At 39.7% G+C, this 27904-nt stretch overlaps 1 protein-coding gene across 1 annotated transcript in view; it reads left to right on the top strand.

Moving 5' to 3' along the window:
* Positions 1 to 27904, top strand: part of LOC135487302 (tyrosine-protein phosphatase Lar-like) — a 294416-nt gene that overhangs the window by 109818 nt on the left and 156694 nt on the right. The gene's annotated exons all lie outside the window — the stretch shown is intronic.

Consider the following 27904-nt stretch of genomic DNA (forward strand, 5'->3'; position numbering starts at 1 on the left):
ACAACAAGACATGTATGACTGTAAAAATGACCTCTTTAGACTATAAAAAACATGCTGGAACATTTACATTGCTGTCGAGCACAAACCCAATGAACGACAAGAGTTGGGTTTTATGCTTCGTACACGCAATGTACACATTTCTCATAGTGACCAGACACCGACAGCCACATGTAGACCAAAGAGACATACTAGTATCATGTGTATGACAATCAATCACTAATCAGCAGAATGAGAATGATCAATCTCCAATGACAATGTCATTGATATTGATAATCGAATACATGCAAATATACACGCATTCGTCGAATTCGAATACGGTCATCCAGTTTCAACCAAGGAGTCAGTCAAAAAGGAAACTTTCTAGTGCTTCATAGCACCGTAGACTGAGTAATGTTCTTAATCCACTTTTATGCAGTAGAGATGTGGAAAAACAGCAGCAGTGACTTAGTCAGGAAGCAAAATCGGTTCACTCGTTGAGCCAGATGATGGCAGTCGCCATGATGGATCAACAAAATCAATAACGAACGATGCGCCACCTTTGTATAATTTTCAAGTAACATGGCGCGAATATTCAAAATAAGAAGATAAACTGGCATGCACGTGGACTAAATGTGCACCTTCTACCCAGTCGTACTTCTACACAGCTTCAGGCCTACGCTTTGATGCAACATGTTTCGCAGTCATTCCATGCAAAAAAAACCCCAGCAACTAAGTTATCTTCCCCCCGAAAAAACGGACACAGATTATAGCTGCGTCTGCGGAAAAACTGAGAGAAAGCGCAACTTCGAACAGAATTATAAACGTCGGCCTAGCCTATATTTCATGTATTTGAGGCCGAAAGTGATATAATTCAATAGCCTAATGCATTGCGGACTAAAGATTTATATTAGTTTCACTCTAAGAATGTGCATAGGCCTACATATCTTGATGAGAAAAAAGTGTACGTGATTCGGACGGCCTGTGGCTGTGGCATGTGTGGTGCGCGGCGCGGACGGCGGGCGTTCAGAGTGCGCCTACCAGAAAACGGCCTAAAATAACATTTTAAACTACGAAACGTAAAAAAATGGTAATCTAGTGGTGCTATGTGACTTACCGTTGAAGACTGATATTAATTCCTCCATACCCCACTCCTTCAGAATCACCTCGGTGAAGTTTTCCATTTTGCCCGGAATCAAGCTTCTAATTGAAGCGAGGATAAAATGGCCGCTGATCACTTTTATCGTCTGCCAAATTACGCGGTCCTGATTGGTGGACGGTTTTACTAATTAAATAGTTATTTCTAGATTGCGCACATCTGATTGGTAAGGCTTGTTAACTTATTATTTCAACTAACTTTATTTACTACTTTTCCCTCAGTACAACTAATTAATAGTTATGTTCACTACTTAAATGGTTATTTTGGCTTTACTAATCAAATTAGTTAAAAATTTACCACTTAATTTTAAGAGTGTATGGAACCAGTGACTCCAACTTAGAAAACAAAGAAAAAAAGGCACTGATTATTGATGCCATGTACTTGTGTGTTGTTTGTTGTTGTTGATCCTCTAATGTCTGTGCAAGCTTGAAACCCCTGAGGCCCAAAGTTTTTGAATATCCTGTGACCGTTGGCAAACCAATTTGCTGTAGTGATTTGTAACAGTATCAAAAGTTGGAAATGCTTGTGATATCAAACGTTGGTAAGTTTTAATTTGCAGTAGAAAAATTGAACAGCTTTTGCTGCCAACATCTGTTGGTTATGCATAAGAGTTGAAACTTATTAGTAAAAGTAATATGAATTCCATCATTTCAAAACATGCACACTTAGAACTAAATGCTTTCGCACCAGTGCTATGCCAATGTATGTATCATCTTTGTGCTACATAATACCACCGAAATGGAATTTGAAACTGATCCGAAGAGAGCCAAGACCATATCCTCCTTTGATCAATGACGCCTCGCCTCCAGTTCTTCACATGGATGACAAGTCCAACTTGACTTTCTATCCTCGGGTAAATTTGATACAGAAAGTGTAAGTTTGTAGATTGGTGGAAAAGGCTTTCATAGCGTGAAATGAAGCAATTCAGTTTTCCATTATAAGTTTACTTATGATATGTATTCAAATCTGAAAGGATTTGGGCCTGGTTTTATCGGTGATTCTGTCGTTGCTTTGGTGAGATACAACCAGGGTGTTCCCCTGGTGTCAATGTACCATAAGCCACTGCGATCATGTCACAAAGCTTGACATGCAATATCACATGACGGCTGGGTCCTATAATCTGGTGTGAATGTTTTTGAATGGTTGGAATTTTAAATGCCGTGGGGGTGTTTTAGTTGTGGCTGTCGAAATCGGTCAAGGGACTTCGATTTGGTCACATTGAGAGTTGGCCCTAACCATGCCGAGGATGAAAAATATGGATATCAAATGACAAAGAGTTAATGGAGTTGATGGGCTGTATTTGAGGACCGGAGGTGTTTGAAAAGGTCATCTTTTTATTGCTACCAGAATTTCAACTTTGCAATATAATATAGTTATTGATCATCCATAAACCTGTATGAAAGCCAGTAACCTCCAGATTAAGAAACACTGCCACTTCAATTGGTTGACATAAACATGATAGAGACGGGAAGTGTCACTCCAGACAAGGAAACCGGCAAATTTGGGGAATAGAACCGGGAGGAACTGTCATGCCAGACAGGACAGGAAACGAAGAACCATGAGTGATGAAGTACTTGGACAGGGAACACTAATGTGCCCCCCCAAACAAGCAGTTTTTGGTATCCAAATTGGTAGCACCATTTGTAAACTGCATTGGCTGCTGCTAGCTGTGGCAGTTCCACTGACCCACAGACAATAAACTAAACCAATAGCAAATTTCCCCTCTTAGGAACAATTAATAAAAATAATGAATAATTTTGTAATAGTAATATATTTGAAAAGTTAATCACATCTTCCCAAGCTTAAAACTAGTTTGTGATTTTCCTGTGGATTTTATCATTAGTCGGGGATGGAATTTGTAAAATTGATGTGACATCCTTTACACACTTGTTACATGGTATGAATATTTCAGTGGTTTATTTAAGTGACATGTCAGCTATCTAACTGGCGTGATGAGTACCTTCCTCATTAAACTTTAAAGATTCTCCTATAAACCTAGCAATGCCTAAATAGACTACATTCGTCTGCATTGATGTACAGTTTGACTGTCCATACAGTAAGTACAGTAGGATGGCCATGTTTAATTATCGGTCTGGGAAATGATCAATTTGAGTTACGTCGGCAATAGGTTCTCTTCTATCTTCTACTTGATGATAGCGCATGAAAAGGCCATTTGTTTTCGGAGGCAAATTGAGCATAAAGGATGGTGTTGGCTATTTCCAACTTGTCATTAGTATGTTCTGGAACTAAAGAGTAGTCTTTAGTAGAACTTTGTGGCAACAGAATGTACAAATGATTTCTTGAAAGTTGGGAGTCAATTTAGCTGTGGAATTTGTTATAATATGTAGAAGTGCGGTGTTACATGTAACTGCGTGGAATGGGATGAGTCAACTGATAGATTCTTTTATTAACACATCAAACTTTTTTTTCCTCATCACAGTGGTCTCTCCCACTGGGTGAGCCAAAAGAATCTTCAGCAGATGTAGCAGATTTCCTTGGGTTGACACACCTCCCGGGCAAGAAAACTGGAATGTGGCATGGCACCGTTCTGCAATATAAGGGAATATAGCCTGTATTATGAGATATTGTAATCTACCAACTTTGATTGACTGGGTAGTGGGGGCGGCAAAAATATTCTAATAGAAACCTATAATATTGGGAGTTTTTAGCCCTATTTTAGGCCACATCGAAGGTAGATGTTTTATTCTGTTGTCATTATCTCTTAATGGAAACAAAATGGCTGCAATATAGGTCCACTGCAGGTATTAAAGATTTCTTTTTGTGATCCTTTAAACGTCACCTATAAAAAGTTATTAGGAATGAAGAAAACGTTATATTGAATAAGTATAATTTGATATGAATGTATCGTTAGGCACTGGGTTGATTATCACTTGGGTTATAAGTGTGTGCGATGATCGAAGGATTTTAGATTGCAAATTGTGGTTAGTGCGCCCTCAGTGTTATTGACCATGGTAATAGCCATTAAATGCAAGATGTCTTTCACTAGTACAGAACTATTGGTACTTTATTGAATAACCCCTGCAATAATGCACTCTCAGAACATGTTGCCTGGTTGCGCTAGGATGTTTTTAGCATTGCACAAACAAGCGGTTTAAATTGCTTATTGTCACTGCTATTTGTGATAAAACAATCTCTCATCTGCAGAAGACTGTAAACCTTACACATAATTCACACTGAGTTCTATAAGGTACTGTACCTCAGTGTATGACGCAGAATCCAAGTTATGCTGGTGGTGTCTTGACCACTGAACTGTAGAGTGATCTGTATACAATCGTCTGAATAATTCATGCTTTCCCATAGTGCCGCGAGTCCAAAAAGGCGGCCTGTCCTTTCTTGCCATGATATGCAAGTTGTATGGTGTATGCAACTTCATAGTTTTCCAGTTCATATAATCTGATGATTTCTGATTGAACCGAAGGCATCTGTGACAAAAATGCACTGTCATTCATCGTATTTTGTGCCAGTTTGCTCGGCAACAGCAATCACTCTGTCGAAGCTTTCCAAGTAGGTTTTCTTGTGATCCTCAACTAAAGAGTTCTAAGGGTAAGAAATATCATAAATGGCATTGCTTCTGATGCAATTAGCCCCAGACGATGTCGTCGGCAGAGCAACATTCCTTCCTATAAAAGATGCGCTGAATCCTTAACGAGACTGTCTTCACACATGCCAGAGCGCTGTCGGCGATGGCCACAAATGAACTTATTCCGTCGATGGTGTGCGCACATGAATTCCATGGCTGAAGCACGCCCAGACGAGAAATGGGGTTAGTTAGTGAACAACTGGCCCTGTCAGCTGCTATTGGCAGGCTTCAATGAAGATTAATATGGTTGATCAGATCGGGGTGACACGATGTCTCAATATCCCATGATTACCTCTGGATTCACCTCAACGTCGACGCCGCTTTTAGAACCCATCTCCGGTGAGAGTCAAGCTTTGAACTTGGCTAACTAGTTTTGATGTGGTTTCGTAAACCAATCGAGTAAAGTGATGGATAACTTAGATATGACCCTGCCTCATGTATCAGGATGGTACTTATCACAGCGCCTGACCTCAAGAGGGTTTCGAAAATCTGATGTAGTGTCATTTTCATCTATCAGGGAATCGGGGTCACAAATCGACTTTTAAACCTCCTGCCGGGCACAACATTTAGGGTACTGGTAGTAAGGGAGTGAGAACTAAAAGTGAAAACATGTGATTGCTTTTAGTCGTGAGCATTTTCATGATTGGGTCCATTTCTATTTTATTGACAAACTGGGGATCAATTCAAATTCATGAATATTCGGTCATCTCCCAGATATCACCTCAAATGCTGAGATGCAGAGGAATGTTTCTGATTCATGAGAGTGTCAGACTTTCTTTATTTGTTGAAGACGTCACAAGTCTTTCCCTTCAGCCGTACCAAATAAGGCTTGATAGCGTAGGAATGCTGCACAGGAGCGACTGTTGAATGAGACTTCATTTCATCACTTTTTTGTCACTCCCTGTCCGTAGAAGATCTCCGTTTAGAATTTCAGACAAAATTGTCAGGTATGGCGGAACAGAATATGACTGACTTTCCAAATAGCCGATCAAGGGAACGGAATATCGTTGCAACGTAAGAATTCCCAGTGGGGTTGAAAAAGTGTATGGATTGGGCACCGGTTCTGAAATGGATACTTTCCTTGCGTGCCTGTTCTTTGCTCTGAATTCTGAATGTGCAGGCGTGCAGAATCTACAACAATGGAAAATAACAATTAGACGTCCTCTCGTATTAACGTGTCTGGTTTCAAAATATACTTGGGACAATCGTGCATGCTGTGACCAGTTCGTTGAGCTGCTTGGCCATCTACACGAATCACGCAAAAAATGCATAGAGTGGTATTAGATATCATTTTCTGGATATCATTGGTAAAAATGTAAAGAAAGTTGTCATGCTAACAGGCTGTTACAGATTGGAATATCGGGATGCAGTTTTCATTAGCCAAATAGGATATTCATATTGTAAGTGATAAAAAGCGATTGTGGCGTTAACCAATAGCCGCAGATTGTTGACTCGGGTTGCTGATGGTGTTGTAACTACATGTAGCTGTGTTTCTCCACCAAGTTGTTTGGTTGGTCGGTAGAGAAATCCATGATAGAAGTTGCGAAAGCCTTACTCCTCACTTTTGTTGGGACTGGCCCTAAGATGCCATGAAATAAACAGTAGATTTAGGAATACCTGAACCTACACAGGTCCTACCCTCATTCAAGTTTTCCTTGTTGAAAAACCTTACGGTTGTCAAAAAAACATCTGAAGTTAACATTTCAACAGTGACCAATGATAATGATTGGAACAAACAGTTTTTTTGCAATTGTTCCTAATGGTCCCAATGGTTGGTGTAGCCGTAATAGATAACTTACCTAGCTACCTTAAAAAGAGGATAAGTCAAAACATGTACAGGTCAGATTGGACTCGGTAGAATGTCTCTTTGGGGAGCTCTTCACCCTGCCTTCATAGTACCAATGTACAAAACAATCTTTTTAAAAAAGCAACAAGTCAAAATGTGGATGTGTTACGTTACTGCTGTGTCTTCTGGGAGCCTCTCACACCGCTGTCAAGACATATTGGATAAACTAGAAAAACACTTCCGATTGAGTTGCATAGGCCATCAATCCATTTCCACTGCTTCCCAATGCAATTTGTCCTCACCACTCCTCTGCATGTTCTAGTGGCTGGAGTTAGCTAAGTTAAAGAGGCGCGGTGTATGAAGCTAAGTTGCTGATACATGCGGTCCACTTGATCTGTTTCTTGGAGAATCTTGGTCACCAATCAATCGTGTTCTGCACATAGTTGTGGAGAGTGTATAAAGTTTATTTACAAAACCCATTGTACATTTCTGTCTATCTGTCGCTGATCTGTTGGAGAGACCATTTCCAAAATCGTGATGTCTATCTGTAATTATAGTCTTGCATGTTCTGAATTCGGAATAAACATGGATGTGTCATCCTTAAAATTAAACAGTTTATCGATGTGAATTTTTGCAGTTTTGCATGCCATTTCAAACAATTGGTCATTAGTCATGTTAGTGTTGGGTGACACCGAGTCCATCACTGAAATATACCCCTCTCATAAGCTTATTATACAGTGTGAACATGACAGCATGGTGTTTGTGAAGCCCAATCGTATCCAACTTTCATTGTTCGCCTCGGAAACCGAGATGAATAAATGATGATGCGTTGAGAGGTAACGATGTATGACATAGTTGGGTGCCGTTAATGCTAGTGTGAAAAATGCTGGCAATTTAATGCAGTGATCGGCACGAACCCTTATACCCCCTGGTTTGAGGTCGCCTCTAAATTAGTATTGAGAAACCATCTGTTAAACGCCCAAACACCAAAAAAGAAAAGTATGCGAGTATTTCCGATTCTTGGTTACTTTGTATGTGTGTACAAATCTGCACATTCAAACCTGCAAAATATCAAAATAATAATATCATAAATCACAGCACTTATCTTTTTTACAAGCCAAATGTTTCCTATTTCATAGAAACCAATACCATAATATGCTGTTATTGAGCTTCAGGCAAAATCAGCTAATCAGTCGAGAGAAAAAATAATCAACTTAAGTTACAAAGAGATTCGCAATTTTCATGAAACTAAATTTGTTACCAAAATGGTACTAATTACCTGTCATACAATACAGTTGATTATCTTGACAGTATCACTAACTCACCTGATGTATACTTTGTCTGGCTTTATACAATGCAGAGTATGTTGATGGTGAGTGGTGGGTATGAAGTAGGTATTTACACAATTCGAAATATTCAAATTCAAGTTTAATTTTCTAAAAAAATGCATGAATATTTATTTGCTCACCTCTGAGATAACTACTAAAATGCTGAGCTTTGACAATGAGTCCGCGTGTATAAAAACGACACTAATGATATTGACTTGAGTTACAAGGACACAGACAATGCACAGCGAGTTGGTCCCAGAGGGTTGGAACACTAAGTTAAAATTCAGTCTTAGCTTCAGGGACATATTTAGAATAAATGCGCCATTAAAATCCAATTAGAGCTGACAACCAATCCGTATGTTCAGCTTGTTTATGCTGAAAGACATGACTTTCATTTTCATAGAATATCAGCAGATTATGCTTCGTGAGTTCCTGGGTGATTGGGGCTATCATCTCATTTATGCATTGTCATTGTACATGTTACCAGTTGTCGGGCTATTATCGACTTCTGTCACGGGATAAAATATCTAAAAGGCTAGATATGTGCCTTTCAAAAGAAAATAATATTATGATATAGTGACAGAAGCATCATTGCATGGGCGCTAGTTACTCTAAATCAACACACTCAGCCAGCATTACAGCGCCCCAGACCCAAAGACTTCTTGTGAAGGTAGTCTGTATTTGAAAGATACTCTTCACACTAGGTATGAACTGGTAAATGAGACACAGGCCTCTCAATTACATGATTCCTACACAGTATAACGGTGTAGGCCGTACAGGATGTCCCCAAATTAGGTCTTTTTTTTTTCTTTTTTTTTTAAATAATATGACCCCCCTGAAGCGTTTTTTGACCCCTAACATAACCAAATCTCATCCAAATGGCCTAATTTTATAGTTTTACCCTAAAATTATGATTTTTCAGGTATATGTGGTGATATCAGTCACTAACTTTGATTTATGACGTCGCTGTTCAGGCAAATTGGCGCGATGAAATGTCCCCAAATTAAGCTAAAAAACATGTCCCCCAAAATAGGCTAAAAAAATAGAGGGTGTAGAGGTCTCCACGTAATTGAAAGGCCTGAGACCCAAAGACTTCTTGTGAAGTTTAGTCTGTATTTGAAAGATACTCTTCACAAAGGTATGAACTGGTAAATGAGCCATAGTCACTATGGCATTACGCAGCAAAAAAGTATCTCGTGAGATTTCAGTTGCCAAATTGCGATCATACATTAAGCTCTTTGAGTAATGGAAGTTAACAATAGAAGCTCCCGAAATTTGCTGAGGGAGAGGCTGTTACTTCACTGTAATGTATTTGATAAGTAGAGCCGTACTGATGCTCTCAAATCTTGTATTGCTCTACTGCCTGCCTATTTAGCTGTAAAATAAGAAAATTTAATAATTCATACCGACAGTGTCCCAAGCGTCTGCACATGGCAATTTTGAATTTGAAATAAACATTATTTACTTTGTTGTTTAGCATGTGAAATCATGAAGCCAACGATTCTGACTGAAATAGATTTGATTATCGATTAAAAGTAAAGCAATTGCTCCCTTGACTCGAAACAGAATGCTTGAAATTTGCATGATCCATCCATGAACATGTGCTTAAGAGTGAGCAGGCAGACTTTTGTAATACGGATTACACGAGGGAACAAAACACAGCATTTGCTAATTCCGACAAACCATTGGAATTAAAAATGAAAATATGTAAATTTTATCGTTTTGGGTGTATTTCTTGCATCTTTTTAGGGATGATGAGAATGATTGCTGGCAGGGTAAAATGAGAGTAATGAGGTTTAATTATAAGTCAAAAGATGCCATATGTTGTGTACAGTACCAATTGAACTTTCGTTCAAAAAGAACCTTTAACTAATCAATATGGCCACATGTCTGCGGAGAGAAACGTTTTGACAACAGTTGCACATCTTAGCAATAATAATATATCAATCAATGGTTGCTTTTGAATTGACAGCTTTCGCCCTAATTTCATGTACATATCTTGCATCTTGCATAACATTTCCAATACAATAACTGCCAGTGTCTTCCTTCTCAATCAATTACCGTTGTTTTCTGAATCAATTTTCCTCTAACGAGCCTGCTCAATTTGCCTCTGCACTTGTGACGATTCATTGATATTCATTAGAAATTTCTCTTTCCTTTGTTAGAAATACAGAAACAAGTGGCATACATGCACAATCATTTGAATTTACATTCGAATTGAAGAGTAATGTAATTAATGCTGATTACAGAGCTTACCAGTTCTTTGTATGAAACCTCACAAATTAGGATATCGTTCATTGAGCTACTGAAGTATAAATACAGTCAAATGAGCCAAATCATGAAATGATATCAGAAGTTATTGTAGCAGACTGAAGTACAGACGGTTTGAGCCTTCACCAGAGCAGTTGCTTCAGCTCTATCAACCAGGTTTGACTAAGAAAACGTTTCATGGTTTTCAGCTTGGGGGAGGGCATTGAGCTGTATTGCATTTTGTTAACGACACACAAAAATGACTAAATCCTGTTCAGAGAAAGGAGAGGGTTGTTCAGGAAATTGCTTCTGTCTGTCATCCCTGGACAAAATAACAATTTGTCTCGGGTTTGGCAGCAGGTCAATATCCAGCCATTTAGGAAAATTAGTGATAACATCCTGACGGTCCCCAAGGGAAATCTTCTTACCGCTACGCATCCATATAATAACCAGAGCCAATACTATGTATCTCCATTAAGTGGACTGTATGTTTAATGCAATGATGGGCACTGATCACCAGACATGGGAACCTGTCTGACATAACCTGGAAATGAGGAGCAAAAGACCTTGTGCGGTGCTGCCATGGCCAAAATAGCAATTATTGCTTTGTTTCTAAAGTTTTTTAGGACCATGTACCACCCCAACCAAAGTCAGTGAGAAGTGAACTTTTCAAATGCAAAAATTGAAATGTCAGATTAAGAGCTGGTCACTGAACCTTTAGAATATCCTGCACTCATTTGGCTTTGGGTGTGAGTAATTGAATATAAATACATAGAAATGTATCTCGAATAATACTTTTGATATTTGAGACTAATCTGTATGTGGTATCCGGTTATGCCCTTTGACATATGGTCAACATCTTCATTTCAAGTTTTGCATCAAAATTGGCCTGATACATAGGAGTGTAAAAGGAGATAGCTTTATCTATTTTGGGAAGTCATTCTTTAATAACATCAATAATATCTATCATATTGACCTCGGCAACTCTTTTTGAGGTTTTTTGTGTGTGCCTTTTAACTGGTGTTTGATGGTTAGAAATGACTCACTGCATTGGTGACCGATACATTATGCTGACATTTTTTACCATTGAACTTGATGAATACTGAACCCTCCTTCTTTCCCACCAACCTTTTGGCAGAACACAAATCTACTTCTCATCTAGCTTTGCAGAGATATCAACATCCTGATGGCCTCCCCCACTGTAATAACAATACTATATACATTTGATAAAAACTAAGCACCCCTTCTTTTGCACCTGCCTTGGGGCAAAACACAACCATAAATCAAAATTGTTTCATATCATCATGTTGTATTTGTAGCCAGTTGGCAACATAACAGACCTAGGGGCTATTTTTGTTGGTTTATTGAATTTGAATATGATTTAAGAAGGCAACAATTGATTTGATACCGTTCATTGTCATTCATATTCAAATTTTTCGTTGACTGAAGGTCCATTTGATGTTTAGTTTTTGATACATAGTTGTTTTAAAGTGAAATTATTCCCAAGTTGAAAAGTTGAAAAATCATGACTTTCTCATAACCTATTATTAAGCTATACCTTCGTTCTTGGGTTAGCAAAAGGTCTTTGTGGTTCATACAGAGTGAGTGTGTTTCCCATCATTTAGAGACAATGATATGACACAGAATACAATCCTAAAAAAAACATTGTCTTTTTATCAACACTGGCAAAGTGGGAGGTGATAGTTAAAGTTGACTACTTTAAGCTGACTTTGCATAGGGTAAAGCAAAGATCGATTACAGAGGCGCATGAAAACGGCTGATAATTCACTTTCTATAAACTGTTTCTGCATGAAGAAACATTGCTGTATAGATTTTTCAAGTTTCATTCCATCTCCAGCAAGATTGGAGTAATTTGTTTGTATCTCCTTGAGTCAGTCGTCAAGTATAATAAGGCAAGAGTGCGACAACTTATTATAAAGCTTTTGACGATCAAAAATCATTGTGTATATGTATGTAGCTGATCGTAAAATTGTTTCACCTTGTCTAAATACATCCTTCTACGACAGCAATGTTGAAATTTATATTCAGTATCTACGCAATTCGAAAATTTCATCTTTAGTTGCAAATTTTGAATCATTTTCGTACGGCGTAAGTCTTCAGTGTTCCGCAGGTTGGAACCACCACTGGAGATCACAGAAAGGTAGAGGCAGAAAACATGATTTTATTTTTTTACCATCCACAGCCCAGATAGTTTCTGAAAGGTTCAACTGACATTCTATCCTTGTGAAACCAGTATTCAAGTCTTGTCTGCGTGTAACATTATCCCCCGATCCTGCTACCATGTGTACGGCAATGATATGGGCAATTTAAGCAGAGGCGCAGGCAAGAGACTTTGTACGATATTCTCTAATTGGCGGTACATGGGCAGTGTGATCGGAATACCGAACGTCAGCGTTGGTCACGTGATTTTCTCGTTGGCGTGTCAGCCAGCGGCATTGCACGTAGGGAAGCCTGGAGCTATCATGTTGCCTAATTTGGAAACATGATGTCACCTGATTGGAAAGATGTAGCGTTTATTGGCTATCTAACCCGCGGAAGCTGTTGCGAGTGTGTCACATACAGTACCGACCAATTCTGACTGTCATCTACATAAGCTTGAAAAAAACTCAGAAAAAGCTTGAAAAAATTAGAGTCATGTGTTACTGACAGGACTGTTTGGTCAGTATAGATTGTTCGAAAGATGTTGTTGGCCAGAGTCATGGAATTTATTGCTTTTCGAAAGCGTTATTCCCTGAAAATCTTCACCCCCTTGTGGTTGTTCTGTTATGAAGAGTGCACCATTATCAATCAGAATTTAGGGATATTGATTCTGAACTGCAGCCAGGCTCCCCTTGGTTCCACCCTGGGTAGGGCCCTGGCCCTTTCCCATCACATTTGTTGTGGGAAAGCGCCCTGTTGGATCCTTGACCAAGCCCATTGACATTGCAATATAGCACTATATAGGCTAGTTATCATAATATTCCCATAAGTGGTGATATCCATCATAATGCATTTTGGATGATGTCACATTTTATAGATGATAGCTCCTGGTAAAACTGATCGAATTTAAAGTATCATCGATCACATTCCGATGCACAGTCGCTGGATGATGCCTCATTATAGAACAAATGGTAAAGATGTGTTGATGGGGAATGATACTCATGATAAATGATCATGACAGTAGGTGAGGGGTCACATATATTCTTATCACAGTGTTTTAGCGACTCTAAATTCAACAAACTCAAGGACGGTCATCAGTGGGATGTGTCCAGTTTTTCTGCACCATCAACACAGCTGTAATTTGACAATGTGTTGTTGTACAAGCAACTTACTGTCTTAAAGTTAAGAGTACAGTTGGTTACTTTTACTGCGTGACCTTTTGAACTGTGGTAAGATTTGAGAACGACCCAGCAGTTCATGAAAAGAAATGACCAACTGTTGCATGGTTTCTGCCCCTGATTGCCAATCAATTGTTCAGCACCATTCCAACTTGCTCCCGCTGATGAATTTTGTAGCTATGGGAATTAGGAGAAAGATGTGACGATCAACGTCAGCACACATCCAGGCCGATGAGCCAGACCTATGGGACATCTTCCATGGAATTGACCATAGCGAGTGGTGCACAGAGGAAGAGACAAAATTAGCTCTAACTAATTCTGTAAATCTCTCATCAGGAGAGGCCGAGCAGTCCAGTCTTCGCTGGTATCAATTGCGTCTTTGACATTTTCATCATTGCAGCCCGCATCATTGTGCAATCTATGAATGGCGATGACAAAGCAGTTCTTAGAAAGTGCAACTCGTTTTCAACTTGTCCTTGGTGTTGGTCCTGTCATTCAAAGGGCATGACCAAAGTTCACTGACAACACCTTCGAGTGTGACATGTGTTTTAAGTTGAAAGAACTTAGTTGGAGAAACGCATTTGGATTGCTTCCTTCCCATTATAGGATTCTAATCATCCTAATAACATCGTGTGATGTGTACAGGAGTTCACACAGACACTATATCAAAGCGAAAACCAGAAGCCTCGCCAGAAGCAAAATTTGGGCGCAATCGGTTCAGAATTGTCAATGTCATCACAGAGCCGTACCAAACTTCCTAATGCTTCTGTGATGATTAATTTCAGAATGCTCAGGGCATATGAAATTGAAACTTAAAAAGTTAAACTTGTTTCACACGATCTACTCTTTTGATTTTAGCAGAATGAAACTAATTTGATCATTTTTTACTGGAAACTTATCGAATTTGAAAGACTTCGCAGGAGCAGGTTTTTGGATGGGCATTTCTCTTTAGATTTGTTGCAAGTAAAAGGCAGTCAGATTCAAGCTTCATTGTAGAGAGTTAGTAGAATTTGCCTTGGATTTGAGAAAGTCTCCTACAAATGATGCAAAACCTCAACATACTGAACAGACTTATGTGGGTAAGAAAATTATCAAAAGTTTGAAAACAGTGATGCCATCGGGCCATTTCCATCTCTTCGTTTTGCACTTCACTAATCCAGGTGCCAATAGCCAACACATTACTTGCAGTACACAACTCAGAACACATACGCATCAAACTAATGTTTCCTGACAGAGTCCATTTCCCGTTCTCACACCAAAAGTGTTGTGTGCTCAGTAGAAACACGTAGATGGCATTCCCAGTGATTCCATCAGTGTAGATGAATTGTACTTCATTAGGGTTGATTGGTCTTGAGAGACATAATCTGCCACAGAGTGACCACTGATAATCAATCAGGGTATGTCTTGTATCTGGTCGGAACCTTGGGGTGACTTTTCGCCAACGATCTCATCATTGTCTTGTCTTCCAGAGCAAAGGTGTGTCGCTGATATCTGTCTGGTGAGATTGCAGATTCTCCATTGAGTAACTGGTACAAAAAAGGACAACAGCGTTTTTGCTCTGACTAATTGGTAGTGTTGATATTATCAAGCAGTGTTTAAAAATTGTGAAGAAAAACCAAACTGTCCAGGGGATGGTACATTTCAGTTAAGTCAAGATGCTTGGGTATTATGATGGAAGATTTCTCCTTTCCATCTCCCTGTCAGCAATCTGTCAGGGAAGGATGATGTCATCAATGTAAACAGTGTGATATGTGCAGAAAAGCTTGATACAGCATCTATGACTGTCCAGGGGTTGGTATCTGGTGTGATCACGCAAGACTTCCTGCTAACATCTGTTATGGAATGATGATTTCTCGAGGTAAAGCTGTGTCAATAATGCAGAAAAACTGGACACATTATTGGTGATTATCCATGGACAGCAAGATGGTTTGGCAACTGGTGAATTCACAGTCACAATCATGAAGCAATTTCTCCTTTCCTTCTCTATCGGCATCTGTTGGGGAATGATGATGTTGTCCAGATAAAGCAGCTAAGTAATGCAGAAAAACTGGACACATTAGTGATTGTCCATGGATTGGAAGATAGTTTGTATCTGGTGGAATCACACTTGCGCAAGATTTTTCCTTGTCGTCTCTCCCTCGGCACCTGTTATGGAACGCTGCCACTTGCTCGCAGGCTTTTCAATACATCACTTGCAGCCTCCAGCTGACCATTACCAATAAACATTAGCCCGCTAAATGCATTACTCATCTGTCTGGAAAGGTTTGATGATCACTTGTTCAAGGCTTACAGAGCATGTAAGTAAGAACTTGTCTCATTGACAGCAGCGGACACCGTGGTCGTCATAATCTCTTTAAAGCTTTTCAGTGCCAGTCATGCTTAGCTTTGTTGTTCAGCCTCTTGTAGAGCTCATTATATATGTTATGTAACTAATATAACTTTCTTTGATGAATCAGTTTGAGTGCGCAATCTGGTTAAATATTGACTGCTTGTCCAGAAGCTTAGAATATCTCGTTATCAAAGACATCTTTGGCAACGCAAATCTGCTGATGAGCTTTTGCTGTTATACGGGTTGTAACAAAAACGTGTTTCTCTGAAAGTGCCAGTGGTACTTATGAAATCAAGTAACAAAGAGTGATATGATTAGCTGGGTATCTGGGGAGCCTTTCAATTTGACATGATTACAAAAGTGGGGATATTATTTTTGGATTTTATTCATAAAACTGTTGAAATAGAAGAGTGTTGAAAATTCCAGTTTGGTCAGCTTCTAAATAGTGGTGTGACTTTACATGTAGTTCTAAAACAGCTATGGAACTAAATAATAATGGATCCTTGCATACCAAGTTTGCATGCATTAGCCAGTTGTTTGAAGTTCATGTCATCCGATTCCTGCCAGATAAGTACAGTTTTATAACCTTTCTGCAATGCTTCTGGTAAAGTATCACTTTCCCTTGCTAAACTTTTTGATGTCAGATTCTGTTGATCAAATAAAACAGAGATAGGAAGATATGAAGAAATGTGATAATTTCAAGGTGGATTAGAATTGGATCTGTTTGAAATCTTTCTGGTGTATTGTTTTTGAGAACCTTTTTTGGTGGTACACCAATTCTTGCCATTTCGATAGGCTCCCGGGCAAATGCCCTCATGTAAAGATGATAGGTCCTGCTCGGATGTCTTTAGGCTATAAATAAGATGCTGTTTGATGCCGTGATGTAACGTTGAAGCACAGAATGTGGTATAAGAGTAAGCAAGAATTCTCATCATATGCTTGAAAGTTTTTGATACTGTGTATTTAAAATTGAAATCCTTCCCAACTGATACATTCTAACCTTACCTACCGATAGAAACTTCAAACATGGTGCTTCAACTAGTTACTGACGGTCATTTCTTCATGTATTGCTCATTCCCGTAGATCAAAGGTATGTTTGATTGGTATCGCTGTAACCCTCTGCCAAATGAGGGAGCAATTATCATTCGATCGCATCTATCTGCTCCAAACTACTAAATCTGTGACAGATGAATGATTTAATGGTCTGCGTAATCACAGTTTTTAGTCGGGGAGTAAACTTAGAAAAATCTTCGAAAAGCTTCCCATTTCAAACGAAGGGAATATCTAAAAAGAAATCAATAATGAGTTCAGTGCTATGTGGAGTTGTAGTGTGAGAATGACACAGGAGGTCTAGCCTCTTTGCCTTCAAATATGAAACATCAGTCCCCTGATCAGATGTGATATTAGAGGATATTTTTTCCCATGCACTTTGGGCCTGATTACTAAATCATGTCACTTTGTCTGGCGTGCTTAGAGTGCCATTTGTTGCAAAACTGAACCTGGAAACATCGTCCCCTCGACCCATTTCATAGCTAATGATCCAGCTTCCATTAAGAAGGGATGACACCCAATTGAAAGAAGCAGATGTTGGATGAATGAAACGTTGAGGAAGGCACATCTTTCTTGGCAATGTCCCCTGGGATTGCCAGTCGTGCTGTTGCTAAGCTTTCTACAATAGATGGGTAAGCCAAAGTTGTCCTTGGAAGGAACTACAAAGAAAGTCACCATTACCTTTACCGTTATCATTTCCATGGTGGCTGTGTTTCTTCAAGAAAAGCAAGCCAGACACAAAGTGCTTGTTCCTGAAAGGAACTAAGAAGTTCTTTGTTTCTCGAAGGATAATTGAGATTGTACTTTTCCCTTAATTATCTAGACCAGCTGACCATCACTAGAGCACTCCACAAACGAGTGATTTAAATTGATGCGACCTGGAATCGTGATCGCTTGGGACAAAAAAAATCGTAGTTGCCTATGGCAAGACTGTGATTCCAGTGACCTCGGACCAAAGTCCTCGAAGGAGTATTCTGAAGTCATCGCCTCCTGACTTCACGAGTTGGGTTGGGCCGTCGGACAAATATGTATGCAGAGCCAGTTTAGTATCGTGTCATTTGCTAACAGCTAGATATGTTTTTCTTGCATGATTGTTCTCTGTTTCATAAGGCAAGTAGTCGATTGTATGTTGGCTTTCTTGTCATGGTCTTCAGGGTCTGAATAATCTACTGAATTACTTGTGGGAGCAATGGATTCGGAGAGGATGTCACTTTGGGAGAATATGTTACAGAAAACTTTACAATACTCTCAGAAACAATGAATAAATAGTGTCTTGCTTATGGCAGTTCTCATTCACGATGTGATAATAAGCGTAAGTCCATTGTAAGGTTCCGCTATGAAATCATGGCTGATGAGAATGGCCGCCAGATATTGCATTAGGGGAACTTGATTACTACGAGTCCTGTATGACTGAGCATATGCAGTTGGTGATGACCACCGAGACTGGCAAAGATGGAAATGATTGGGCATGGACTTGTACAAAAGGGTTTCAAGTTTGGGGAACTTGACGAGCTTTTATGTTCGTTGATGTGTAATCTGTCTTTACCACCAAGGTTTTGCATCTTATCGAGAAATACCCCAGCAACGTCAAAGGGAGTATAAGACCATGAGGTCAGGGGATGTGTGTAATCTTATTGGATGCATATCGAAATCGTCCCAACTTGGGATTTTGGTGTAGCGCTTTGAGTGCCAGACACCTGGGCAGTCATGGGTTCGAAACCCATTTCTGCAAATTAGTTATTTCAATGTCAGATTTAGAATTAGGTAATACCATGGAAACAGCACTTTCATCGATACTTCTTTCAGTATGGTTATTGGTGACATTTCAGATACAGCGGCATGAACTTTGGTATGAAAAAATGGTTGCTTCTCTATTGTTCAAGCTTAAACAAATTTGGTTGAAAGATGATATTCCTTCAATTCAATGCACACCAGGATATCCACACGTCAGTATTTGTTCAAAACAGCCCACGCGATATCAACAAACATTTCAATAGTTTCATTTCCATGTTCCTTTCACATTGTCTATTGTTATTATTTTTTGCTGTACATGATTGAGGGAAAAGTTGTGTCGATAGTGGAAAATATGGCAACAGAAATTGATTATCAGACTTGGCTGGGTAAACAATTTTTGTGGTCTCAACTTGGATATTGGAATCATGGAGGAAATGGAAAATACACTAGCATGTTTAGGTGGGTGTTTTGACATCCTTTGATATTTTCACACTGGTATCCTTATAAAAGATATGTAAACTGAAAAATTTTAAGCTTTCCACTCCCAAAGCGGGAAGCACAATGGTGGAACAGTATCTGACTTGTGATCGGTTGGTTGTGGATTTAAAACTCGGCCAGTACCACATTTTATGTACACTCCTTGGTTTTTACTGAAACATTTCTGGATTAGGCTGCGAATGAGTGTAAAGTACTTTTGGACAGAGCAGTTGTACCTTATAAAGCACTCTACATAAACCTATTTCATATCAAAGCAGTTGATTTGTTCCTATATCAACTTTGAAGACTTACAGCAAAGCATTTCCGCATGCTTTCATTTTCAAAGTATCATCACTTTCTGGCTGCATCTCGAGATTAAGACACACCCATCTATTTCATTCCATGACATGTTACTAATACTTTCTTGGCGTATAAACTGAGACCATATAAGTCATTCTTATTAATTAGATTAAGAGAATCTGTTAAAGTTTCAGCTATTTTAAGCCAGTTTAATCCATAACTGCTTGGAATTTAATTTCAAGTTATCAAGTTTAGGTAGCCAGTGTAGTGTAGGGTAGATTTTGTTGTCAGTGCCTTCATCTTAGGAAGTATTGGTACTGCCGCTACGATTGTGGTTGGAATGCTGCCTCGCATTACTTAAAATTGCAATCACTCATCATCTTGATGGACCCATTGCAGAGCCACTATCATTGCTGAATAATGCTGTGCTCAGAACATCAGGTTTTACTGTAGGTCGACTGTAGTTATTGCGATACAGAACCCTGAAGTCTCTGACCAGTGAACAAGAACTTTATTTCAAAACAGGTCTAAATTTTACACCGTCCATGATAGATAGCTCAATCCATGGACATTAGACTAGCCGAGGAGGCAACAAGGCTTTTCAATAGTTGCTTTAGATTTGATAGGATGTATCAATTCACTGACTTGCGGTTTTTTTTGTGGATTTCATGCTCTGTTCCATCCTTTTGTAGTGAATATGCCGGTCCTTTTTATGTGAATATTGTCAGTCTTTTTTACGAGACAAGCTGTAGGCTATTTGTAATCTGGGTTTAGATCCACCATATTTACTCGCCTACTCTTACAAAACAAACAACGTATTCATAAATGATATATCCGCTTTCCAATGTAAAGATCTGTTTGGTTTCATTGATAATATATTGAAAATATAACAGGATCTGTTGACATTTTCAGTAGCAAAGGAGTAAAGTGAAACTTGCATTATATTTAGTATCTAATGGCCATTAATTTCATCTGCCAATCACCCGGCCCATTGAAAAGCTTTCTAAGAAGTATTCACCTTCCCTTGCCGCCTATTATGGTCTATTTACCGCGGCTGGGCAGAAAAGTCGCCTGGTCAATAACGCTCTGAATACACCAGGATGAAGTCGATGCGATGAAACGTACTTGTGATCGATGCAGAAAAATGAAAGTGGAGGCTAGGGGCTTTATTAGTAAAACAAAAAATGCCGTCTGTGAAGCCAGGACTTGTCGCTTTCATTCAAGACCTGACATCAGCTTGAGGTTGCATTTCAAGGGCCAATTAACTCTTGATAAACCGATTGTTACATGACATCACGTTGTACATTTTATTTGGCAGTTAACTCAGGTTTTGTCTGTTGCCTGTCGTCAGAATTCAAAACCATCCCATCCAAATAGGGTGAAAGAGGTAACAAGGTGTCCAACAAGAGTTCGTTACCTGAAAAAAAGGTAAAATGTCTTGACCAAGGTTGCAAACGAATAGTTTGATGTTGGTATTGTTGAACCTGTAGTGTCCTAAATGCAGGGAATTGAGATCCGTAATTCCTAATAGCTGTGAGGAAATCATAGTCGACTTATTTAGCCTCCAGCGTGTTGCATGATGCAGCCAATACGATATTGCCATCCGTGGCAATCAACTTCTGACAGATTGAAAGTAGACAACGAGTTACCATTGGATTTAGCCAGTTAGGGGAAACGTCACAAGCCGGCAATAAATTGCTTCCAATGGCCAGACTCATTCAACCAACAGTTAGGTTTTCTGCTAGCTAATCTTGCATTGACTGGCCTAATGACAGATAAGAAAACAGTTTTGGGCTAAGGGCATTTCTTTTCGTTATGAAACAAGACTTTGCTATCTAAAAAGTTTGCTGTATTTTTGGGAAATAACCATACGTCAAGTGACCAGTAGCCAATACAGTAACCAATCAAGATATCTTTTTTTCCTTTTTAAAGTAGCGCCCTCTAATATTGATATTAAGTACTACTGAACTAGGAGTTTAAGTTGTACTTGCCGTAATATCAATATTATCAAGAAAGAAAAAGGGCTGCCATAACTGTGATAATTTGTTGAACTTGGTCAGCCCCCAGTATCCCATTGATTCCAACTTCCCAACTCGCCGTTTTGTGTTAGTGTAAATGGCGATAATTGCAGGAGGAAAGCAGATAAGGCGCAGTCATTAATGCTGTCACGGCCTGTTTTGAGAGAACACGATTCACTTCAGCTCCTCTTTAACCTACGGCGCCAAATCCGCTGGGTCATGCGATCGGCTTTACATGCTAAAAGATCAAGACATCGACATCAGGCCGGATTGTGAGGACCTGTGAATGGGGTTGATTGCATTGATTCTGCAGATCATAGAAAACTTGGAAAGGGGGTCTATCATTGGGTTGATGGTATGGACTTTACCAATATAGTTATAACTTGGAAAGAGGGTCTACCAATGGGTTGGAAGAGACACTACAGATAGCAACTTGGAATGGGGTCTATCAATGGGTTGGAAGAGACACTACAGATAGCAACTTGGAATGGGGTCTACCAATGGGTTGGAAGAGACACTACAGATAGCAACTTGGAATGGGGTCTATCAATGGGTTGGAAGAGACACTACAGATAGAAACTTGGAATGGGGTCTATCAATGGGTTGGAAGAGACACTACAGATAGCAACTTGGAATGGGGTCTATCAATGGGTTGGAAGAGACACTACAGATAGAAACTTGGAATGGGGTCTATCAATGGGTTGGAAGAGACACTACAGATAGCAACTTGGAATGGGGTCTATCAATGGGTTGATAGAATGGTTTCTTGGATAGAAACTTTAAAAGGAGGTATAACCAGTGGGGGTAATGGAATGAATTCTGCTGATAGAGATGGAAAATTAGATGGAGACATTTGCCCCTGGCCTGCGTAGACACCGGCAGGTACAAGGAACCAGCCACTACAACTCTATGAATTGCCTGAAGATTCTCCATCCCTTTCTGGCTGAACTAATTAGAGAGTAATTAATGTGGTTACAGGCCGTGGAAAACAAATCAATATGCGGATGTATGGCATGTATACGCTATTGATGGAAGTCTCCGATTTGGTGTCGATACTGTCTTCACCGGGGAGTTACCAGATGACCCTCTCGTATATACAAAGTATGATCTTGTGGAAGAAATCCTGTTGCTTCCCACGCTGACTGTCTATGCCGGGGTGTCAGCGATGTCAGTTTTTGTTACATCCTGGTCGGTTGCATAGACTGCCCATTGATTGGGTGTAAATAGCGTGAATTATCACAAAGGTAGCTGCCCGATGCCACTATAGGTTGGGCTGGGGCCATCTTTACTGTGAGGAGGGTTCAGGCTTTACTTCGGTTCTGAGATTCTAAAGAAGTCTTGATGTGCTTTCGATTAATATCATATTCACATGGCAGTTCTTAGGAACTAAATATCAATATGTTTTTATGCTTTGATCTATTTCTTTTGAATATGGAAAGTTTGGAACACATGGTTGTTATTTCAGTCTTGGTGGAAGAGCAAGTTCGTTGATTTGCAAGTTAACTATTTTACTTCACTGTCTAAATTACGTGTCCGTCATATCAGGCTTTTGCTGTTTTGGGAAGCGGAGTAAAAAAGCATTATGCCAGAAGTGGCAATTGAACCATTGCTAAAGAGATACCACATCTCTCGAGAAAGAAGCGAAATGCAAATCTGTCTTTAAAATCTAATGGAAGAAAGTGAAGGTGACAAATTTGTTTGAGGAGACTTTGCTGAGAGAGGTTGAGTTGTCCCTACTTAGGATCCATTCGGGTGGTAATGAGATTACGTATCGTAGTCGGCCTAATCTGATTAGCCCTGCTTGCATCTGAAAGGAAGTATGTCGAGCCGATCAGGTCTGTCTTGTAGTGCATCTTTTAGCTGCCCTTCTCTTTAGATGTTTGAGGCCCGCATGGGATGTCTTAAGAAATGTTCAGGGAAAAAATCAAGGGTACCATCAAAAAGAGCTCTTCAAGAGCTTTCCAGAGAATTTTCATAGGTTTTACCAACCTTTTGGCATATTGCCCTGTCTGCAGCATGAGCCAACAAATTTGGTCGCACTCCGTTAAAAGGGTTGGATGACTGCATAAACTGTAGTAATAGTCACATGCGATGTTTTATAAAACTTACGCCGTTTTCTAATCATCTCTTTTTATGTCATCATGGGGATGTTGGGGCTGATGAAAATCTTCAGCTGCGAAACATATTTGGAAGACTTTGTATGCTGCTTTGTTCTTTCTTCCCTATCGGGATGTAAAATCGTAGTAGTTAGCTTGTTAATTTGGCGAACGCTTTCTGGCCATTTCTTGCTGGGGTAAGTTTCTACATGCAGGGACCATCAATTACTACACAGATACTCCACGATCTTTCTGACGACAAATTAAGTTTTGTCTTCCTACGGATGAGTTGTTCTCAGTGACAGGGAATGTTTTATTAGAACAGTTTTCCAGTTATTTATAACCCATCGTGTCGCAGTGGTCATTTGCGGCTATAACAACTGTCAGCAAGAGTAGACCCTAGGTCAAGCAACGGGTGTTTTAATCCTGGGTTGTGTACTCCGCTGATCCATCGGTCATGTTGATTGCCACCGTCTAATTGAACCCGAGGGAATGTAGTCTGCATTTAATCACAGCAATTTTTTTCTCTGCAGCTTGATTGAAAAAGTGATGTCGCGTTTGATGGCAGTGTTTGTGACCGTAACAAATGTTGTCTTTTCCAAATGCGAAATATGTTAGTGTTAAAAAGGAATGACCAAATGATAGAAATACTCATAGTGTAATAGTAAGCTTATGTCTTTTTATGAGCTGATCATATTTGCATCAAAAAAGGGTATTTTCATGCATTATTAACACCATTCTCATAAACTTCTTCATCTCTGTTCTTTTTTAGGTAAGTTCAACTTCTTTATTTCCTCAAGCAGACGTCATCGTTTCCATCACAAGTACTGTAAGTTTATCCATCTGTTGCTTTCAAGTAGTACTTCAAATTACCATTTTCGTAATTTGTGAAAATCACATTCTTCAAGAGGAGAGCATCGTTTGCGACAGTGTTGATGGTATGATTTGTCTTATTTGTAAAAAAACAGATGATCAGGCAACAAATAAGACATGCTGGCAACTGGCCTAAAATTTTTCTGATGCATTCCTCAAGTGCAAGTTAAAAGCTTTCAGGTCTCTAAAAGTTTCTGTGCGTTTCGCCCAAAATGAAAAAGAAATTTGCATAATGTGATTGTCTGGGATGTCAAGGGTTTGGGAAAGTGATGGTGTAATGAGATTTCTTGGTATCCGTATTATAGTGAGAACTGGGTTCCAAATATATCGTCACTTTATCTGATCTGCTTGTTTACCTAGGTTATTATTGTTCACGATGAGGCACACTGGATTATGGATGAGCATGAGTAATCAATGATGGGTTAAAGTGCATAAGTATGCAGAGATTACACCCAACTCCTGCTAAGAAAACTCTATACGGGTTACCGTGAATTATTGCAATATCATTAACCGTGACTGATAACGAACCCACCCAATTAAAACTGGTATTAGTTTGGGATCCATCTTTCTCTCAGCGATACAGAGGGAATAACCGCTAACAGACAGCTGACCCGCGGTTGAGGATGGTAAAATTAACATCTATCATTTCCAGAAACTGTTGGATTATATTTTCGACGGTGTAATCCGTGGCAACTGATTAGTCTCTGATTACTCGTCAGTTTGCTGGGCCGTGATGTCAATACATCCGTTATTTCAGCACTATTCATTAGTCAGTTCCATTAACCACCTCATCTCACCCCCAATACTCTAGGCTTTAAGCTCTCTATTTTTTAAGACTTGTGACTTTCTCGAGAGGATCTTGTCGAGAATTTGATTTTCAATTTTCATTGCTGTTGGAACATTACCATATGGTAATGTTACAACATTTTAAGACTGGGTGTCTTTTTTGGAAAATTGTGAAAGAATGTAAAATATAAACCTCCCCTTCGCCACGAAGGACTATCATGGTTGAACAAGGCCCCCCCCCCCCCACTTTCCATGGTCACCAGCTATCCGTGTTGATTTTCACAATCAAGCTGCTCCTAATGTGATCAGTGTGGTGTCAAAAACATTATCAAAACACATTAGAATGTCGTCTCGGACAGAATACGCTGACCCTTGTCAAAGCGATGCAAAATTAATGAGTGTCCAATCACAGCGGTGTGAGTAGCACCAAATGACCACTCGCACTTTCCTCTCAACAATGGCTGTGTTTTCAATTGATATTAATTATTAAATCATAGAACAACAAAGTTATGCAGTCCTTTGCGTTCTCTCATTGTCGCTTTTGACTTGTTTGTAGAGGGTTACAATTGCTATTACGATGTTTAGCCTGGAGACTGGACTCCATGGTTGTGTGGCATCCAAGACGAGGTTGAAGTGTGTAATGGAATATGCCCTAAGTGACCAGGAGGAGCACTTCCCTGTGTTGGGATGCGAGTTCAACACCATGCTCAGGCTAACTGTCCCAGTCTTGGACATACTGTAGTGTGAGACTAGGTGTAATGAGACTAGGTGACTAGGAGTAGAACCTCCACTGTTGGGATGCTAGTTCGACCCCAGGCTAACTCAACTGTCCCAGTCCTTGTCCTACTGTAGTGTACTCAATGAGACTAGGTGACCAGCAGTGAAACTTCCCTGTTCACAGCATCATGCACAGGCTACTTTTCAAAGTGACCCCACTGACACTAGGTGACTAGGGGTAGCACTTCCCCTGTCCGGATACTGGTCCATCACCATAGACAGATGAGCTAATCTTCCTACTCAATGTGCTCCACTACTAACGGGGAAGACATTATTCCAAGCCAACCCCATTGCAACAATTCTCCCCAACATTATAGTGGAGATGGGTGCATGGAGAGGCAATAAATAATAATTGGAACATGATGAATTAGAGTTTGATTGGGCTATTGATGACAGCCCAAGTGCACCAGCGTCTAGAGTTGCATTATTTTCATCAGCATTGCAGGATATCCATAATTATCCCTGTGATGAGCTATAAAAAAGATCGCTTGTTGGCCAATTTGATATTTTTATGGCAGCGATGACAAGGCTTTCGAGTGTTGCCATTGGTGTACAACCATACTGATTGCCAGTAAAATCACATGTCGATCTTTCAAATAAAGTGTACCCTACCCTTCAAGTTCCCCATTGCCGTTTCAAGTCACCAAATCCTCGTAGTTTGCCACTGCAGGGCAAGTCCTCTGTCCTGCTAATCAATTATTATATTTATAAATTCACCTTTTCATTATCGCACTTGCGGCTCTGATGGTTAATTGTGCGAGAAAGTTCATAAAGTGGTCATATCGCGTCGTCAGTGTCATCGCCGGGTCTCCACAAAAGACTAATGACGTGAACGGGCAGAGAAGTTCAAGATATGCCGATGATAAATGATTTTGAATTTATTCCGTCATCGCAATTTGATGCCCCTAAGATTAGCCATGCAGAAGGCTCATTCAAGTGAACGGGTTTTCTGGTTGCGTGCTTTATAACCCGCCATTATCTGAGATATCAGCAAGATAGCGCGTCATCTCGCAGATCACCATGAGTGGCGTGAGATTGTTAGTCGTTGTACTTGGAAATCAGTTTCAAGTCGTCAGCTCATAAGATGATTGTTTTGTAAACGTGGACATAACTTTTTTCGAAAAGAACCCGGTCGGATCAAGCCAACGAGGGGAAGGGGAATGTAGAAATAGCTTATTGTCCAGACCAGTCCAAAATCCTCCTCCTTGAAAATGTAACCAGTCTTTTTCCTCAATTCTGTTCTGCATATAATTGTGGACCACTTCTTCAATCATTACACATCCCAGTGCATATTGATTACTGGCTGTAATTATAACGATATTATTATTCCTAAACCTAATTACTAGTTTTCAATGGCTGTATCAGCACAGGTTATTCAACTGAGATATTGCTAATATCTACCTGGGATTGGTTCTCATTAACTAGGCCTATAGTCTGTTCCGAGTAAAAAAGATACTTTGAATGTAGAACTCGACTATGGAATGGTATCCGATCACCCTGTCGGTTGAAAAAAGGCATCCTGAAATACCCTTGTTGGGATTGTGGGAAGTGTGAGTGCGTAACTCAGAATAGTTTTTTTGTGGGTGTAAATTTTTCCAACAATTTCCCTTGTCTGTTCACATGGGGCAACATTTTGAGAAGAAATAGTCTTAGGATGGTGTCAGATCACAAATAGGACTATATTTTGGTACTATGTTGCCTCTCTTGCCTATCAAATTGCTCAGATTCTTGGGTCTGTCAGACAATTCAAACCTGTCAAATTCACGATCACTTCATTATGATCATTCAGAGCATCTCATATGGTGGTTGAAAGTATCATCATCGTCTCTAATTTATTCACGGTCAGCCCTGGTGATCGTGATGTGTACGAGACAAAAGGCATCATGCACCACGTGCGTAAGATCGAGTCTCCTTTGAGACTTACAGTGCTGCCATGTATCTGACTGCCTTGGTACTGAATCTGTCTGGTTTTGTTCTCGAGCCACCAGACGATATTCGTCTGAGTACAAGTCGTTAGCGATTCTAG

The sequence above is a fragment of the Lineus longissimus genome, chromosome 4 (assembly GCF_910592395.1).
Source record: "Lineus longissimus chromosome 4, tnLinLong1.2, whole genome shotgun sequence".
In the NCBI taxonomy this organism is placed as follows: domain Eukaryota; kingdom Metazoa; phylum Nemertea; class Pilidiophora; order Heteronemertea; family Lineidae; genus Lineus; species Lineus longissimus.